The sequence below is a fragment of the Notamacropus eugenii genome, chromosome 3 (genome assembly GCF_028372415.1).
Source record: "Notamacropus eugenii isolate mMacEug1 chromosome 3, mMacEug1.pri_v2, whole genome shotgun sequence".
Classification (NCBI taxonomy): Eukaryota; Metazoa; Chordata; class Mammalia; order Diprotodontia; family Macropodidae; genus Notamacropus; species Notamacropus eugenii.
Genome location: NC_092874.1, coordinates 271,968,028 through 271,987,736, shown reverse-complemented (window position 1 = coordinate 271,987,736; position 19,709 = coordinate 271,968,028). Strand labels below are relative to the sequence as shown.

Genomic DNA, 19,709 nt, shown 5'->3' with positions numbered 1-19,709 from the left:
ACCTGTGTGACTTTGGGCAAGTCCAGAGGGAGATATTGACAAAACAGAACAGCTTGAAAACAAATTATTGAATATATATTTAATATATTTTAAGAAAACAGGCAGTCTCAGAAAGATATGAGGTTTCATATATGATTCTCTTTTTTGTTCTTCTTTAAATATGAAAATCTCATATTTGTTGGTTTTTGTCAGGTTTGGAATAACAAAAAAAAGTTTTTTTTAAGAAAAACTGATTTCAAGTCCTCTCTCTGACATTGCTGGCTATGTAACCTTGGGCAAGTCATTTAACCTCTCAATACCTACCTAAGACTATACATTACAACTGAGATTGTGATAAACACTGATGGAGGAAATTTCTATGCTGGAAATTTCCCATAGAGATTAAGTCATAAATTTAGCCATCCCCCTCCTATATTAGATAAATACATAGATAAGGATTTGGATATCAATATAAAGATATAGCTTTAGTGAAGGGAGGAAATAGGGGTAGAGGGAGAGGCAGGATCCCCCATGAACAAAGGCATTGGGGGTAGTAAACACAGAACTTGTTTGTAATACAACTAATAATTGAATTTGTCTAGAATAGAAGGCACATGAAGTAGATTAGTGTGAAACAAAGCTTGAAAGGTAGTTTGGAACTCAACTGTGGCACACTTTGTGCTAGTGCAGGAAAGAAGGCAATACATCTGAGAGACTCCAGTGAGAAGGCACCATATTTGGTCAGTAATCCTGAGAATCATGCCATCAGCCCCTCTCTTGCCCTGGGTCTGCTGGAAGCACATAGAAGGAGAGAAGCCCAGCTTTCCCTGCTGACATTTACAAGCTGGCTTTGAGTCACCTGTCTGTGCAAAATGCCAGAATCCAGAAGAGAGCAAACAGGTAGGACATTGTCTCTGAGCAGAGCCATGGAATTTGGGGACTAGAGTCTCCCAGAGTATTTTTCCCCTAAGCCATGAATATTCATCCCCTGTATGATGGAGATGGAATAGGGGTTGGGGGCGGGGGTATAGTTGCTGTTCATTTGTCAGTCTATGCTGAGGATCCAAAAACTTTAGATCTTTGGGACAGAAAACACCAGAAAGATCTGGCTTGGATTGATCAATTTCATTTTGGCACTCTCTTTGACAATGGCTTATGAGGCAGTATGGTGCCCTGGAAAAACCTTTGGGTGCAGAATTCAAGGTCCTAGCTTTGAATCCTGGCTTTCCACTTTCTACCCATATGAACTTGACAAGGGAAAGCCACTTAACTTTCTTAGGTCTCAGTTTCCTCATCTGTAAAATGAAAAGATGACACAAAATGACTGCTCAAGCTTTAAAAGTTGGGATCTTTATGTCAATGTGAAAAATCAGGAGGGATTGTACAATTCAATGTCCTAGAATGCCAGGCTAAGAAATCTGGAATTTATTTGGAAGCGCTTAATAAAAGCTGGGAAGTAAATATAACATAATAGATAGAGATCCAGCCTTGGAATCAGACAGATAGGCATTTAAATCTTGTCTCTGATATTTACTGGCTGCGTGACACTGAGCAAGACTCTTCACCTCTGATTATACCCAGGAAACTAACACTGTACTAGAAAAGATAAGTGTCTTCCTTGGTAAAGAAAATTACTCCCTATACTAATGAAATCATATATCCAGGTGGTAAAAACAAAGAAATGAACGAGTAAAAATAATGATTTTTACAAATAATACAAAGATTATTTCACTTGATACTCTTATAAACCTAATGAAGTGATAGTAAGATAAGTACTGATTTCAATTTGTGGTTCAAGTATGAGCCATTCTGAACAATTAGCAGTTTTCAAAGGTGTATATGGACCATTTTTCTAATTTTACAGAAGAGGAAACTGAGGTCCTTACAGGTACCTTGAGCAAACTCACACCACTAGTAAGATCCTGGACCTAGTTCTTCAGATTCCACGTTTTAGTTATTGGCTATTCCCAGTGAAATGAAAGGGAAAAACTTTGTAGAAGCCAGATTACTATCTGTGTATATTGGGTAAATCACTTAACCCCTCTGTCCCCTGAGTCTCCTCATGTGTAAAATAAACAGATTGTATCAGATGACCTCTAAAGTCCTTTCCAGCTCTAAATGTATACTCTAATGATCCTAAGATTAATTCAACTGGCTTGTTTTCCTATAAACCAAAAATCATCGCTTTGTTTTCCCTCTTTGATGTTAAACAGATCCCATCATTCCCTCCATTCTTACCATAAAGGGTATGTGTTCTGGGTCTCTGGCTTCCTCAGTCTATTTGTTGAAGCTATTAACAGCATCTTTGCCTATTCATGGGTATGCCTGCTTTTGTCCTTGAATTAACAGTGTAGAACAAATTGCTTACACCCATCAAATTTTTACAAGTTGAATAACAAGGTCTTGAGGAGCTTTATTTTAATAATCTACAGTTATCCAGGGGAGGAGAAGAAACCAAAATCTCCAAAAGAATTAATGTTTCCAAGAAACAACTTTTAGTAAATAGGGGCTATGTGTTGCCTTCATTTTGCATGAAAAATGATCATAAGTGTTGTTCTTCATGTTCAGTCTTTCAGTCATATCTGACTCTGTGTGGCCATAGCTGCCAATACAGTTAATGGAGTTTTCATGGCAAAAATACTGGAGTGGTTTGCTATTTCCTTCTCCAATAGATTAAGACAAACAGAAGGTCACACAGCTAGTAAGTATCTGAGGCTGGATTTGAAATCATGTCTTTCTCATTCCAGGTCCAGCACCTGCCTCGAGGTATATTTTTAGGAGATCTCAAATCCCAACCCCTATTTCTGACTTGTTCTGAAAGTAAAATGACTTCAGAAAGCATATTGAGCAACCTTATTTTGCTAAATAAATGACTTAGGGAACAAAGCTCCCTAAAATTAAAGGCAATTAATTGGCAGTAATTTCAAGTCAAAATCTATTCAGTCCTATTCTCTGGTGCCCCACATGAGCCAGGTCATTCTCTAATGCTAGATTTTTGAAGTCTAAACCAGAAGAGTGTAAATTCTGTAAGGTTTGCCCAAAGCACATAAGCCCATTCTCATTCAAGGGTCTGATACAGTCCCATCCTCAGAATGTTCAATAAATATTCATTGATTGACTGACTTTTCAGAACCAATGCTTATCCTAACCATGACAAAATATTAGCCCTCCCTACTTCAACTACATTGCCAAGTCATCAGATGGAGGTAGATAGAATGGATAAATTGAAGAACTTCTGGAGTCAGGAAATACTGGGTTCAAGTCCCACTTCTGACATCTACTAACTGTGTGACCTTGAATGATCCTTTCAGATTTCTAAATCTCAGTTTCTTCATCTGTAAAATGGGAAAAATAAAATCTATAGTACCTGCTGCTTCACAGGGTGGTTATAAAGCTTAAATGAGATCATGTATAAGAAGGATTTTGCAAACTTTAAAGTGACACATGAAAGTTATTTACTGTTATTAGTCAGCAGTTATGGCAATGAAAGAGGGTGACCCAGTGGAAAGAACACCAGTTCTTGAGTCAGGGCACCTGGACTGAAATTCAGCCACTCATATTTACAATATGTATGATCATTAGCAAGTCACTAAATCTCCATAGGACAGCTAGATGGCACAGTGGATAGAGTGTTGGGCTTGAAATCCAGAAGACTCATCTTTCTAAGTTCCAGTCTAGCCTCAGACACTTCCTAGCTATGTGATCCTGAACAAGTTACTTAGTGGTTTGCCTCAGTTTCTTCATCTGTAAAATGAGCTGAAGAAAGAAATGGCAAACCATTCTAATATCTTTGTCATAAAAACTCCAGATAGGGTGACAAAGTATTGGACACAACTTAAGCAACTAAAATACAGCAGCTAACCTCCATGGGCCTCAGTTTCCTCCTCTGTAAAATGTGGAGATTGGGTCTAGATTAGGGGATCTCATCTGGAGTCCATGAACAAATTTCAGGAGAGAAAAATCACTTCCTTATTTTCACTAACCTTTCTTTGTAATCCTATGGATTTTATTTTATGCGTTTAAAAACATGATTCTGAGAAGGGTTAGAAAAAAACATTTTTAAAAAAGAATTAATGTTTCTGAAAAACAACTTTGTGAAGCTGGGGCTATGTACTGCCTTCATTCTGCATGCAAAAACGGTCATAAATTACATTTATTTTTAGGAGATCTCAACTACCATCCTCTATGTCTGACTTTTTCCAAAAAGAAAGCAAAATGCCTTCAGAAAACACACTGAACAATTTTATTCTGCTAAGTATATGATTTAGGGAACAAACATCCCTAAAAAAAAATTTTAAAGCAGTTAATTTGAGATAATTAAATGTCAACATCTATCCAGTATTGTTCTCTAGGACTACATATATATGCTTCACCAAACTTTCTAAAGAGTCCACTACACAGAAAAAGGTGAAAAACTCACTGGCCCAGATGATCTCTAAGACCCCTTCTACTACTAGGTCTGTGATCTGACAATCCTCTCAACAGTCTTTCAAAGTTTCCAAAGCTGATCCCATCCTAGTAACAGGCACTCCTGGAAAGGTGCAAAGGCTTTGAGTCTAGGCCAGGTATCTGTCATCTAGGGACAGTCTGCCTCACCTGGGAGTGGCTCCTCATCAGAGAATAGACAGGCCACCAGATAATGAATGATTTGGTCCCCAGTGATTCACCAAATCAGGCTGCTATCTATATCAATGGAGAGAATGCCCACACAAGTATCATCCTGGATCCTCCAACAATTGAAATCCAACATTTATCCTGATCATAATACTTCCTGTAAAGTCCACATCTTACTCTTTTTCATGGACAAAAATTCCCCTCTCTTGGCTCATCTTGGAAAGGGGATGGATAGAGTTCTACCATGTGGATAAAGAGAACCAAATTTTGAGCACATCTATCTGAGCAACAGAGCTCAGCTATCCATCAATGCTAGTATCTGTCCTCAACTAGAATTCACACAGCAGAATTTCAAACTGATGGAATTAATTCAGTCACAAATTCACTGTATCTCATGAAACTTGAACAATTGAAAACGTCAATGTCACTATTTTATCCTGACCACTGGCACCAAATGGACTTCTACACTAGCCCTACAATGTTTGTAAAAGTGAATATTTGAAGAATCTGTGATTTCATGGGGGAAGAAAGGAAGGAAGGAAGGAAGGAAGGAAGGAAGGAAGGAAGGAAGAAAAGGAAGAAAGAAAGGAAGGAAGGAAGGAAGGAAGGAAGGAAGGAAGGAAGGAAGGAAGGAAGAAAGAAAGAAAGAAAGAAAGAAAGAAAGAAAGAAAGAAAGAAAGAAAGAAAGAAAGAAAGAAAGAAAGAGAGGAAAGAAAGAAAGAAAAAAACAAAAGAAAGAAAGAAAGGAAGGAAGAAAAAGAAATTTGTTCAAAAGCAGCTTCAACCCTGGTAGAGTTTCCTTAGTAAGGGGCAGAGGTGAGACTGCCACCTGCTTCTCTATTCTCTACACTGCCCACTAGAGGCAGCTAGGTGGTGCAGTGGATAGAGCACCAGTGCAGGAGTCAGGAGGACCTGAGTTCAAATCTCACCTCAGACACTTGTACTCACTAGCTGTGTGACCTTGGGCAAGTCACTTAACTTCACTTGCCTCATCCTGAGTCATCTCCAGTCATCCTGATGAATATCTGGTCACTGGATTCAGATGGCTCTGGAGGAGAAGTGAGGCTGGTGACCTGCACATCCCTCCCTCACTCAAAACAAAGTCAACTACAAGTCATGTCATCATTTCTCTCATGGCATGGTCTTCTTCAGCAACAAAGGACAAACACACACACACACGGTCCACAGTCTGGTTCAATGGAGTAGTCAAAGGGCAGATAAAAAGCAGGGTTTTGCAGTGTCTCTTGGGGTATTTCCCTGGACTTCAATGACTGGAAGAGAGAATGAGGCTGACAACTTTGCACGACTCTGCCTCACTTAAACCCAATTCACCTGCAAGTCAAGACACCACCTCATGATGTCTTTGGTCCTTGTTAAAAATGAAGGACAAATGACAGGGCATTCCTCAAGGCAAGAATGGTATAGCATAAGATAGTGTATCAAGATGCATAGTTTTTTCAGCACCCAAAATGGCAGGCAAGGATGCCCATGAGTAGCCTTGGTGCAGCCCAGTGGATAAAACTCTGAACTCAGTATTAGGAGCAGAAGAATTCAAATTCTCCCTGGGACTCTTGCTAGCTGTGTGAATCTGTGCAAGTCATTTACCTTCTGTAAGCCTCAGTTTTCACATCTGTAAAATGAGGATAATAATATGACCTACTTCTCAGGGTTGTTGTAAGGATAAGAGCTATTTAAACTTTTAAGTATTATATTAAAACCATAATTATTATTATCATCATCACCATCATTATTATTATCAATGAATTAAAAGCTGGCAGCTTATGTTAATTGATCTGGTTTTTTTCAGAGGATATCTAGGTTAAGTTTTAGGAGAATGAATGAACTCAAAATATTCATTAAGCACTCACCATGTGCAAAGGTCTGTGCTGAGCACTAGGGATATACACAGTGGTGCTCAGAAAAATGTTTTAGCATCACAGATTTAGAACCTTAGAGATTATCTAGCCTCACCCCTCATTTTACAGATAACAAAACCCAAACCCAGTGAGATTAAATCACTTGCTTGAATCACACATTTAGTAAGATAAGTAACAGAGGCAGAATTCAAATCTAGTTCTTCTAACCCAAAAGCCAGTGCTTTTCTCATGGCACCATGCTACCTCCTTCTTATGCTAGTATATCCCTTTTTTAATTGACAAAGCACTTTTCATAGCGTTATTATGTGTGATTCATTATTGTGTGCTTACAGAGGCATTTAATATAATGAAAGTAAATCATTTTGACCATTGATGACCTGTATTTTTTTTCCAGTCCGTCAACAATCAACAACTTACTATGGGCTAGGAACTATACTAAACCCTAAGAATATAAAGAAAGGAAAAAATAAAAATCCCCTTCCTCAAGGATCCCATGTTCCAGTGTGGGAAACAATGTGCAGATCCTCAACCAACCAAGAAAACAACTGTCATGCAACTTGTAGTCTTAGAGGATTGTCTGAGATTCAGAAAGGCTGAGTTACTTGCATAAGATTACACAAGAGGTGGATTTAAACCCATTTCTTCTGAATCCAACTTCGACCCTCTATACATAATATCTTGTTGCCCTTCTATATGGCAAAACTGGACCCCCCTTTTTAAAATTAATCTTGAAATTGTCATCCAGCAAACAAAGGACTGATGCTATGTTATATCTTCAGAGGCAGACTCTCATGCTGAAGGAATTCTCCTTTAATTATGCAGTCCAGCAATCTAAGAAGAATATGAAATATATGTCATGCATTAGCAGAAAGTTCTCTTAAAATAAAGGGCATGAAGGTAATTTATCTCCATAAACTGCTCACAACCTCCATGCAGGCCAGAAATGATTATATTTCCATATATGTATGTAAAGCTTCATATTCATTTTCTTGCCCAAGACTGTTGCTTTCAGCTTTAATAAAGGACGAATTGCCTGTAAATCTACACCACCAAAGAACCTCCTCTCTTCATGACTGTTGAACCATCCCCCACACCCCAAATCTTCCCCTCACATGACTCCCCCCATCATTTTTTTCTTAAGAAGAGTTAGAACATGGAGAGTTACCAGAACAGAAATCTTCAAAGAGGGAAAAGGAAATTTAGCTGGCAGATGATGCCTGCTTCTTTGGCAGATAAGTGAGGAGATAACGACCCCCTTCCCAAGCTCTCTCCTCCCCTGCTGCTATCTAACTCTTATGATAATAAGTAAGCTCTTTATAAGTGCAAGGTGTAATTGTTATCTTAGAAGAGCTTTAGAGATCCTATTTTATTTTTAATATAATGAATCCTCAAAACATTCTTCTGTAGGAAGCAGGGGGCAGATTAGCAGCCCTATTCTAAAGATGGGAGAGCTGAAAACAAAGAGAGCAGGAGAGGCAGCCCTACCTGTGCCTGACAGATGCGTGGGTTTCCCTGGATTGTCTTTGCACAGATCGTGGGGCTGGATCCTCTTTGGGGAATGTGTATGTTTGTGTCGATCTGTCTTATTGCTTCTTTCTACGTCTCTCTCTGGCTCAGTCTCTGTTTCTGTGTATCTGTTAGCTTCTCCTTCACTTTTTCCTTTACCCAGAGATTATTATTCAATCAAACCAATCAGAAAATGTTTATTAAATGCCTACTGTGTTCCAGGCACTGGGCTAAGCTCTGGGAATACAAAAAGAGACAAAAAGCATTCAATTAAATAGATAAACACTTATCATAGACACCACTGACATACCCACCATAACGAGATCAATGTTGGATCAATCGCTCGTGCTGAACTTAGGAAGGACATGGACATGAGAGTCACACAAGATGGCCAGATGTGGGTGGGTTGTTAGGGAGGACCCATAGCAATGAGGTCCATTAAGGCAGAACTATAATTAGGGTGAAGCTATGGATGTTTTCTTCCCAGGACGCTGAGATTTATAGGGTGCTTTTTAGTACAACCACTCCTTCAACGGCGTAGGAACAACTGAGCTCAGACCCCAGTCGGAAAGAATTTTGTTGTTCAGGTCCTTTCAGTTGGGTCTGAATCTTCATGATCCCTTTTGGGGTTTTCTTGGCAGAGATACTGGAGGGGTTTGCCATATCCTTTACCAACTTACCTTACCGATGGGGAAATTGAAGCAAACAGAATCCTTGATTTAAATAAGAGACTAATATTGCAGAGGTGGGTTACTGTTAAGTGTGGATTATGGCATATACTGTCAGATGAAAAGTATTGGTATATTTTTCAGACTATTTTTTCCGTTTTTGTTTAAATCTTTGTTACAAAAAAAGGTTTAATAGAGAGGAGTAGAGATAAAACCAGAAATAAATATGTTGCAAAAACAGAATATTTCAATTTTAAAATTGTTCAATAAAAATAAATTAGGAATATCTATCAAATGGCATAGACATTCTTCCCCTATCTGTCATCCCCCTTAAGTGAGCAAGCCCTACTCATTTACTCTCATGGTAGAATAGACTTGTTGGGTTCTTAGAGCTAGTATCCTGGGGCCTCTGTATCTCTTTTCTCAATCAGCTAATCAACAAACAAGCACTTATTAAATACCTACTATGTGTCAGGCACTCTGATAGATCCTTAGAATACATAGCCTAAAAATTAAATAGTCGCTGCTATCAAGGAATATGTAATATATTTTATCCCAGCCAAATTTATCCTAAAAACTTTGCTTGAGGCACTTTTTTTCTTTCTTCTTGCTCCCCTGGGATCTTGCAAAGCTTGTTCCAAGCATGAAAAAATAATAGTTATGGCTCTGTAATGACATATCTAAGCACTGAAATATACGCAAGGTGATGAGTTCCATGCTGGGAATACACAGATGAAAAATGACACCGTCCCTCCCCTCAAGGAATTTCATCTTATAGGGATACATATAATATCTGTCTATATATAGATACATAATTCTAGAGCAGCTAGGTAGGGGAGTGGATAGAGTGCTGGGACTGGAATTAGGAAGACTCATCTTCTTGAGTTCAAATACAGCCTCAGACACTTACTAGCTGGGTGACCATGGGCAAGTCACCTAACCCTGTTTGCCTCAGTTTCTTCATCTGTAAAATGAACTGGAGAAGGAAAGAGTCATCCACTCTAGGATCTTTGCCAAGAAAACCCCAAATGGGGTGACAGAGAATCAAACACAACTGAACAATGACTGAAATATACAGATAGACAGATATACACACATACACATATATATGTATATATATACCTCTATATATTATAGAGGTAACATATAACATATATTTGATATATACATACATGCATATAAACTCCAAATGAGGCCATGAAGAATCAGAAATGACTGAATAGCAGCAGCTATCTTGGTCCCTCTTAATACTGAGATTATCTCCAGTTTATCCTGTCATCTTGTTTGTACAGTTATTTACATGTGGTCTCCTCTGTTCAACTGTGAACTCCTAGAGGGCCAAGATTGATTTGGATCTAGTGCAAGGGTGAGAAACCTGTGGCCTTCTAGGTCCTTGGGTGGGGCCTTTTCACTGAGTCCAAGTTTTACACAACAAATTCTTTTATTAAAAGGATTTGTTCTATGAAGTTTGGACTGAGTCAAAGGGCCTACCTGGAGGACCTAGAGGGCCACCTGTGACCTCAAGGCTGCAGGTTCCCCACCTTTAATAGCGTTTAAACATAGTGTGTAGCACATACTTAGTGCTTAATAAAATGCTTGATTTGACTTGACTGATCTCTTTACCTAAGGACATGTCCCATTGCTAATCCAGGCAATCCCCATGGGTTCTCTGTGTGAAGAGACCCAGACTTCCAGCCTTAGCCATAGGCATGAGCCCTGCCCCACCCCTTTCAGTCTCACGCACTCACTCACTCACTCACACCTGGAAACAACTCAAGCAGTCATTCTCGACCTATCAACTCTTGCTCTTTGCAAGCAACAACGTGCCTCTCCCATGTCATGTCTACAGGTGTGGAGGCAAAACCAGCATTATAGTCATTAGGGTGAAACACTCTGGTTCATAATTTGCAATCCCCCTCCCCCAGACCTTCTAATTAGCAAATGAATGCAAAAGATTGGTGGAGGAGGGGAAGGGAAGGACATAAGCATTTATATAATCCCTACCATATACCTGGCACTATACTAAGTACTTTATAGATATCAGCTCATTTCATAGATAGGAATATAGTCAGAGACTTGCGCTCCAATATCTGTGATAATTCTCATTTATGAGCCTACTTGTACCAGAAGAATGAAAGTTACTAGAATATAGGCTTCTTGAGGAAAGGCATTATTTCATTTTTCTCGGTATCCCAGGAGTTATACAATGGTTGGCACTAATATAATGGCAGGGACTTCATAAATGCCTAGAGAAAAATAATTAAAGAGTAAAGGCTTATTCAGACTTCTTTTTATCTCAGCTTAACTTTTAGGAAAGAACTAAAAATGTCCGTCTTCAACTTGTTGCTATAAAATTCACCCAATGCAGTTCTCAAGATATAAGTTACAATCTGATGGATGCAAAATTCCTTTTGAGTCACTTAAGTTTCCAAAAATGGGAAGGAATCTGAAATCTCCCACACCTGTTGTTCTGAATATCAATGGCTCCTGTGGTTCTTGGAGAATTTAAAGCATATATTCACTCATACATAAGGTCAACTGTAGTTGTAAAGTAGTTGGCTACATTTCAGAGTCAGGATGGATTGTCTGGGAGCTGCAACAGGTCTTTCTAGAGAGCAAAGATAGCACAAAAAAAAAAAACACAATGAGAGATGGGTATCAGCCAAAGGAAAGAGAATTTTATCGGCACTGATGAATTATATCAGGGTTGACACTGTCTCATTCTGATCATATCATTTCGTTGCTAAAGCAACCACTTTTTGTTTAGGGTTTTCAATTCATGCAGTCATGACTATAGAGCTAGATGGGACCTTAGAGATTATTTTAGTCTAACTGTCTCATCTTATAGGTGAGAAAATTGGGAAGGAGTGCATGTACAAGATCACACAGATAAGAAGGTGCAAAGCCATGGTCCAAATCTCAGTTCCTCCAACTCCAAATTCAGTGCTTTTCCATAGCATTATACTGTCTCCACAAGTCACTGAAAGAGAGATGTTGAGGGAAATAGGAGGAACTGATGAGATCACCAGAATAAAGGGTATAGAGAGAAAAAATTACAGGATGGAACCATAGGTGGTACCCACAGTTAGGGAGTGGCACATGAATGTTTACCGGAAAGGTAGACAGGTAGATGCAGAATCCAGAAAGAGTGCCTAGATATGCATCCAGAAAAGGAGAGTGAGAAGGAGTGGTTTAATAAAGAACCAGGAGAGATGAGAGTCATGAAAACTGAAGGAAAAGTATGAAGGGGATGGGTGTCAACAGTGTCAAATCTTGAGGAAAGACTGAGAGGGCTAAGAGCAGAGAAAGAGCTATCACATTTGGCAATTAAAAGCTCTCTAGTAACCTCAGAAAAAGCAGTTTCATCCTACCAGTGGTTCAAAAGCCAGACAGCAATGAGTTGAGAAGTGAGTGGGTGGCGAGAAAGAGGAAGCCCTAGGAAGCAACTTCAAGAAGAACCAAAGAAACTGGGCAAGAGATTTTTTTTTAATGTTCAGTCTGTGTGATGATATAACTTGCCATAATTTCCTTCCTCAACAATGCAAAGAGCATCAATTAAACCTACCACGTGTCAGACACTAGACTAGCTACTAGGGATAGAAAGTAAAAAACTCAGGTAGCATCTATTAAAATCAAAGAGTCCCTACCCTTATGGAGTTTACATTGTACTGGGGGGATATGTCAATCAATCAAAAAGCACTTATCAAGTACTTCCTATGCTAGAGCAAAGTCCTTACTATACGGTAGAAGTTGCATTAAGTGCTGAGAATGCAAAGAAATGCAAGAACATTCCCTTCCCTCAAGGAGCCTTCATGGTACAAGGGAAGACAAAATGTAAATAAATACCTACATGCAAGATACACATGATATAGATATGTAGATGTGCAACCTTAGAGCTAAAGTCACTGGCCTCTGAGTTGGGTAATTTTAATAGGAGACAGGAACTAACAACAGGAAGGGGCCAACCAGCAGGAGCCACTGGGTCTTCAACCATCAACTAGGAAGGAAGGAAGGAAGGAAGGAAGGAAGGAAGGAAGGAAGGAAGGAAGGAAGGAAGGAAGGAAGGAAGGAAGGAAGGAAGGAAGGAAGGAAGGAAGGGAGGGAGGGAGAAAGGGAAGGGAAGATTCCAGAGAGCAAAGGTTAGATACAAATGCATGAACACATAGAGGTGGGAGATGAGAATGTCAAGGTCAGGAACAGCTACTAGTCCAGCTCGACTGGAACATAGTTTATATAAATGGGAGCGATATAAACTAAGGCTTAGGCATGTAGGTATTTAAGGCAGGTTAAACCAGGTTAAGAATTGCCTTAAAAGCCAGGCCTAACGGTTTTCCATTTGATACTTGAGTCAATAGGGAATTTGGTGAAGATATCTGAATGGGAAAGGGCATGTTCAAACCCATGCCTCAGAAATATTATTTTGGCAACATTATGGAGGATGAATTGGAGAGGAGAGGAAACACAAGCAAGGAGACTAATTAGAAGGTTCTTGAAATACCAATAAGCACATGAATGAATCTAGATGGTACAGTGGATAGCACATCGGGCCTGAAGTCAGGAAGATCCATCCCCTGGAGTTCCAATCTGGCCTCAGACTCTTATTATCTCTGTGACCCTGGGTAAGTCAGTTCACCCTGTTTGTCTCAGTCTCTTCATCTGTAAAATGAGCTAGAGAAGTAAATGGTAAACCACTCCAGTATCTCTGCCAAGAAAACCCCAAATGAAGTCACAAAGAGTTAGACACAATTGAAAAGGACCGAACAACAAACCTGAATTTAGATAGTAATCATATAAGTGCAGGCAAGAGGACAAATACAAGAAAATTTCCATGCCAATGACCTGTCATGGCATAGAGGGGAACCTAGATCCTCAAGGACTGATACAAACAACACACAAGTTCTACCAAGTTCTACCAAGCTTCAAGTATGGGCACAGTGACTATCCTCTATTGATTAATCTAGATAAATTGGGAAATACTAGGTGATATAGTGGATAGAGCACCAGACCTGGAGTCAGGAAAACCTCAGTTCAAATCTAGCCTCAGAAACTTACTAGCTATGTGACCCTGGGCAAGTCATTTCACCCTGTTTGCCTCAGTTTTCTCATCTATAAAGTGTTGAAGAAGGAAATGGCCATATATTTGCCATAGAAAACCCCAAATGGAGTTATGAAGAGTCAAATATGACTAAAACGTCTAAACAACATCACCAGAAGATTGGTCACCAGACTTGGTCACAACTCATGAAGACTATCTAGTAAGGTGTGGAAGGATTGCAGTGTATGTTGGCAGAGGAGCACTCACACCAATGAAATCATACATCTTGAGAAAAACTTCTCTCTTATGAATTACTTCCCATTGAATATTGTTTATACCTATTCTACACATCTATGTTAATCTATTCTTTATTCTCGAAGCATGTTTCTCGCCTTTATTAGACTGTAAGGTCCCTAAAGTATGTAACTTTGTGTTCTTTACCAAAGCTAAGAACTCACATTGACTGACTTCATTCCTGTCTATATCTCTCAAATAATATCCATGGTTCATGCCTCAACCTAGGGTTTCTTATGGGAATATCATTCCATCCTGCTCTCAACCCAAAAGCAAAAGAGGTCCTCACCTCCCATGTAAAGACTCAGATTAATTAAATACAAGGCAAGTTTCATTTTCCCCAAACTTCAGACATAGAACACAAACTATAAGCAGTCAAAACATCCCTTTCCTCTTAAGTGCCACATGGACCTATTCAGTTTTTCAGACTTGCAATACTACTCTGGACAGGTTCCCCCTTATAAAGGGAAATAATTCAAAGCATTAAGTTATTTCTCTGACGATAGTTCTTGAGTAAATGAATAAATGATCCTCCATGGTCTTCCCCAAATGCCAAACTGTAAACAGATTATTTCTGAGTCAAATCATAAAAGAATATTTGATTAGTGTTCTATGAGCTTTTATGGAGTGACAGTAGTGCTCATCATTGCATTAATGGAGAAGAGATGTTTCTTTTTTAGTGAAGCTAAAATCATTCTGAAATATTCTATCTAGTGATAGATTAGTTCAAATCTATCTGGAAATAAATTATTTACCTGAATCCTAACTCTTCCTCTGCAGTTTCATTGTAAAACAAGGAATTCTAAGATAAAGCATTCGTTATCACTTTGGAGATAGCATACAGCTGGCTAAATTTTATTGGGCCCTGGCAAAAGGAATAAACAATCCTACCTCAGAGTATCATAGAAACAAATTGCTTGAGCATTTATTAGCCACCTGCTAACATCCATTTGCTGCCTTATAAATTTCCCCATGAAGAACATTATCCATTCGGTCATCTAGTTTCCCCAAATTCTCTGGATGAGTCAAACACTGCTATTCCTGGCCATCAAAAAGATATTTGCTATTTGTGTCAGTTCATACATGTGAACAAATGAACAGGCTAGGTACTACTTGTCTACCTGTAAAAGAGGCATTTGGGTATTTATCATGACCTAAATATAAAAATATTTGAAAGACAAAGGAAGTTAAGTCAGAATCCTAGAATTTCATAGAAATCAACTCATCTACCTTCCCACCAGCTTCTCCTTGAATACATCCATTGTCAGGAAACTAAGTGACTACCAATGACATCTGTTCCATGCTGGACAGTTCTAGCACTTAGGTATTTCTTAGATTGCATCAAAATTTGCCTCTATAACTTTTGCATATTGGCCTAAGTGTTGTCCTCTAGGGCCAGGAGTGGGGAACCTGAGACCTTGAGGCCACATAGTCCTCTAGGTCCTCAAGTGTGACCCTTTGACTGAATCCAAACTTCACAGAACAAATCCCCTTAATAAAAGGATTTGTTCTGGAAAACTTGAACTTAGTCAAAAGGCCACATCCAAGGACCTAGAAGGCCACATGTGGCCTCGAGGCCACAGGTTCCCCAACCCTGCTCTAAAACAATCGCAGGGTTTAACAAAATTGTCAAGTGGTTATCCAACCTTTGCTTGAAGACTTTAGTGAGGAATGATCTAGTATCACAGCAAACAACCTATGTCTGCCTTCAGATGACTCTCATTGTTAGAAGGTGTTGCCTGACCTCAAGTCCAAATTGACTTCTTAACAATGTCTGTGGATTGCTCCTACTTGGCCAAGAAAAACAAGGAAGGAAGGAACAAATGGAGAAGGAAGGAAGGGAGGGAGAGAGGGAGGGAAGAAGGAAGGAAGAAAGGAGGGAGGGAGGAAGAAAAGAAGGGTTTTATTAAGTACCTACTTATATATAGGCACTGTGCACTTTTGCATCTCATTTGATCCTCATGACAACCCTGTGAAGTAGGGTTTATTATAATCCTCAATTTACAGACAAAGAAACAGGCAAACGAGGTTAAATGACTTGCCCAGGACCACACAACTAGTAAGTGTCTGAGGCTGGAATTGAAGTAAAGCCTTCCTTACTCCAGGCCCAATTCTTTTTCCATTTTGCCACTTAGAGTCTCATAAGTACTTGACAACAGCTTTCATGCCCTCTAAGTATTCTCTTCTCAGGGCACAATATCCCTGGCTCTCCTAATCAGTCATCATTTGACATGATCTTGAGGCTTTAAATCATTCTGGATGCCTTCCTCTGACTCCAGCTTCCTAAAACGTGGTGCCCAGAAAACATAGCATTCCCACTGTGGTCTGACCAGGGAAGTGGTACAGATACAATACAGATCACCACCTATAGTCTCAGAAAATTTCCAGGGACATGAGAGGTTAGGTGGTTTGCCTAGGGTCACCCATCATATGGAAGTGGGGGATTAAACCCAGCTTCTCCTAACATGTTTTCTCTCTCTGCTAGGTCTAATTTACAGCTGAAAACACTAAGGCTGAGAAGACTTAAATGATTCCTTTATTTTTTCGTTGTCATGTCCAACTCTCCATGATCTCATTTGGGATTTTCTTGGCAGAGATACTGGAATGATTTGTCATTTCCTTCTCCAACTCATTTTACAGATGAGGAAACTGAAGCAAACAGGGTTAGGTGACTCACCCAGGGTCACACAGTCAGGAAGCGTCTGAGGCCAGATTTGAACTCAAGAAGTTGTCTTGCTGACTGCAGACTCAGAGCTCTATCCACTGTACCACCTAGCTGGTCCCCCACTATGCAACATTGACACTATATTACATGTGATTTATAGATGTATATGATGCAAATTTTTTACTTTAAAAAATTTGTCTTGGGAAAAATACTGACCTGTCTTGTGACAGAGGTTTGATGGACTCAGGGCACAAAGATAAAATGTTTTTAAACATAGCCAATGCAAGGATTTGTTTTGTTTGACTATGTACATTTGTTACAAAGGTTTTATGCTTCTTTTTCCATTGGGGAGAGGGAAGTGGGAGATAAAATTTTGTTAGTTGAAAAAAAAATAAAAGAAAAAATTTTAAATAGCAAAAAGGACTGGAATTTAGCACCAAACATATGGTTAAAGAATACTTTTTGTCAGAGCCTCAGTCTGGCAAAAACTGAGTTTCACAGGCTGTCTGTCCTGAAAGCATGTCACTCTATACACCCTTTACCCACAGGGCTTTGTGTCCACCCAAACTCCAGCTTTCCTAGGGTTTGGCAGATGGAGACATTCAGACAGGGTCTGACCATATAGGCTGTCTGCACAGCTGTTCTGGGGCTGTACCTCATGGGGTGTAGTCTTTTGGCTAGTAGCTGGTAGCAACAGGGAGCTGACCACAAGTGTGAGGAGGCTGCCAGAGTGTCCAGGGAAGCACCCAGCATTCCCTCCCACCCTTCTCTCACACCCAGGCTGCATCCAGAAGGATTAGGCCACTCCAACAAGAAGAACAAGTCAGAATGGGTGGGGAAGGGTGCCTACCATACCGCAGTGGAGGGAGTGCCAAGGCCCAGGCCTACCCTGCCCATGTTCTCTGGTATCTAAGAGGCCTGCCAGGACAGAGGGTGTCAGCGCTTCTCCTCACAATGTGACTAAGCTGAGGAAGTAAGTTTAGTGTGGGGGTGGCAAGCTCTTTCCAGCTCTCTAAGGGTTTCCTGAGGGCTGAGTTAACATGAGCTGCTGCCAGATTGGGCATGTGCAAGATGGAGCTTTTCACATCCCCAGAAAGCTCACACTTCTGGTTTTTTGCTTTATTTTTTTCCGAGAAGTGACAAGTCAAAAATCCTGCTCTGAACACAAAAAGTACACAGTAGGAGTAGAAAGAAAGAACCATGTCCCTCTCCATACACAGCTGAAAAATCTCCCCCAACATTGTAAGGAGCTGTGGAGGAGAGAATTGCATACAAAAAGCAACACTTCCATCTTCCTTACTAATGGGGTTTATCTCTGCACAGAAACTGAGTCTGTGCTGGGTGCTTCTGTGTACGATTTAGAAGATTTTAAAATTTAATTTGGAATAATTCATTAAAGATGCATTTTTTCTGTGGAAGACTTTGGAACAGTAATTCAGAGCTTTTCGGAGCTCCCTAACAGTAACTGAGCAAGAAACTCCCCAAGGAGTAGAGAGTTCTGCCCTCACCACTCAGTTGAGTGAGTCTCTCAAGCAAAAAGAACCCACCCAAAATAATTCACTCCCACCTCCAGCCTGGCTTCTGAATATTCAAATGTACAGCTGTAGGAGTGAGAGAGGAGGCAGAGAAACTTAACTAGGAAGGAAAAATCCACTCAATTTTACAGGTCCCATACCCTGGTAATCTAGGCTAGGGAGGTGGGGAGTGGAGGGGAAAAATAAGGAACCAAGTGAAATAGACCAAGGGCAGCATATTTGAGGAAGGGACTTGCTTTTGGATGTCAATGTGGTTTTCTTTTCATTTTTTTTCCCCTGTGGAGTGTGAAGGAGAAAGGGGAGATCTCTGGGATCTGGAAAATGAAATGTACAGTACCAAATTCTCTTGTCTCCCTGTTGATATCAGTTGGAATGACTAGATAGAAGCATCCAGAGTTTTAAAAGAGCTCACACCCCATTATTAAGATGAACCAGCAAACATGGTATCCCTGAACTGACAAGCATATTTTTCCTATTTCTGTGTCCCCTTAGATGAGAAAGGGAGTGGCTAAGTGAGCTCATGAGAAGGAAGAAGAGATGTCTGATTTTTTAAAAATGTATTTCCACCAAGCTAAACATGCATAGGGTCATAGATTGAGAGCTGAAAGGACCTGAGACGATTATGATCCAGCCCTTTGATTTTATGGAGGAAGAAATTGAAACCTTTGCGAAGGTCACAAGTAAGTGAGCCTGAATTTGAACTTGGGGGTCTATGACTCTAAGTTTAGTACTCTTTTCCCTACAGCAGATTCCTCCTTCCTGCATCTCATGATCATAACATCATAGACTTGGAGCTGAAAGGGACTTTAAAGGTCACTTGGTCCAGCCCCCTTGTTTTATGGGTGAAGAAACCTGAGGCCCAGAGAGGGGATGTATTTTCCTAAGGTCATACAGTGTTAGAAAGAGGATTCATAGCCAGATCCTCTCATTCCAAATCTATCACTCTTTCCCCAGCACCATATAAGAACAAACTGTAGAATTAAGCCAAATGAAAGAAATAAACTTGGATGAACTAATCAATCAATGGACTGATAAAATTAAACCTTGTTGTCCAGTTCTTTTTGTCATGTCTGACTCTTCCTGACCTCAATAGTTCTTTTAATAACTCTTTAATGTATTTGTTTGCTAGTTTAATTTAGGGAAGCAACGAGGATAGAATGCCTGGCCTGCATGACTCATCTTCCTGAGCTCTAATCCAGGCTTAGACACTTACTAGCTGTGTGACCCTAGGCAAGTCACTTAATCCTGTTTACCTCAGTTTCCTTATCTGTAAAATGAGCTGGAAAAGGAAGTGGCAAACCCTTCTAGTATCTTTGCCAAGAAAACTCCAGATGGGGTCGCAAAGAGTCAGACGCAACCTGAAACAACTAAATAACAAATATTTCAGGCACTGTGCTGAACAATGGGGATACAGAAGAGGCAACTCTTTTTGCATCCCTAACTTCAAGGAGTTTACTATCTGACAGGAAAGACAGCATGCCAACAAATACATACAAAACGAGCTGAATACCAGATAAATGGGAAATCGTTAACAGA

General features: G+C 39.9%; 1 long non-coding RNA gene across 1 annotated transcript in view; it reads left to right on the top strand.

Moving 5' to 3' along the window:
- The first annotated feature begins 619 nt into the window (after positions 1–619).
- Positions 620–19,709, top strand: part of LOC140534469 (uncharacterized) — a 41,033-nt gene continuing 21,943 nt past the window's right edge. The window contains exon 1 of the long non-coding RNA XR_011977326.1: positions 620–879. This is a non-coding gene — a long non-coding RNA (uncharacterized lncRNA). The remainder of the gene's footprint in view (positions 880–19,709) is intronic.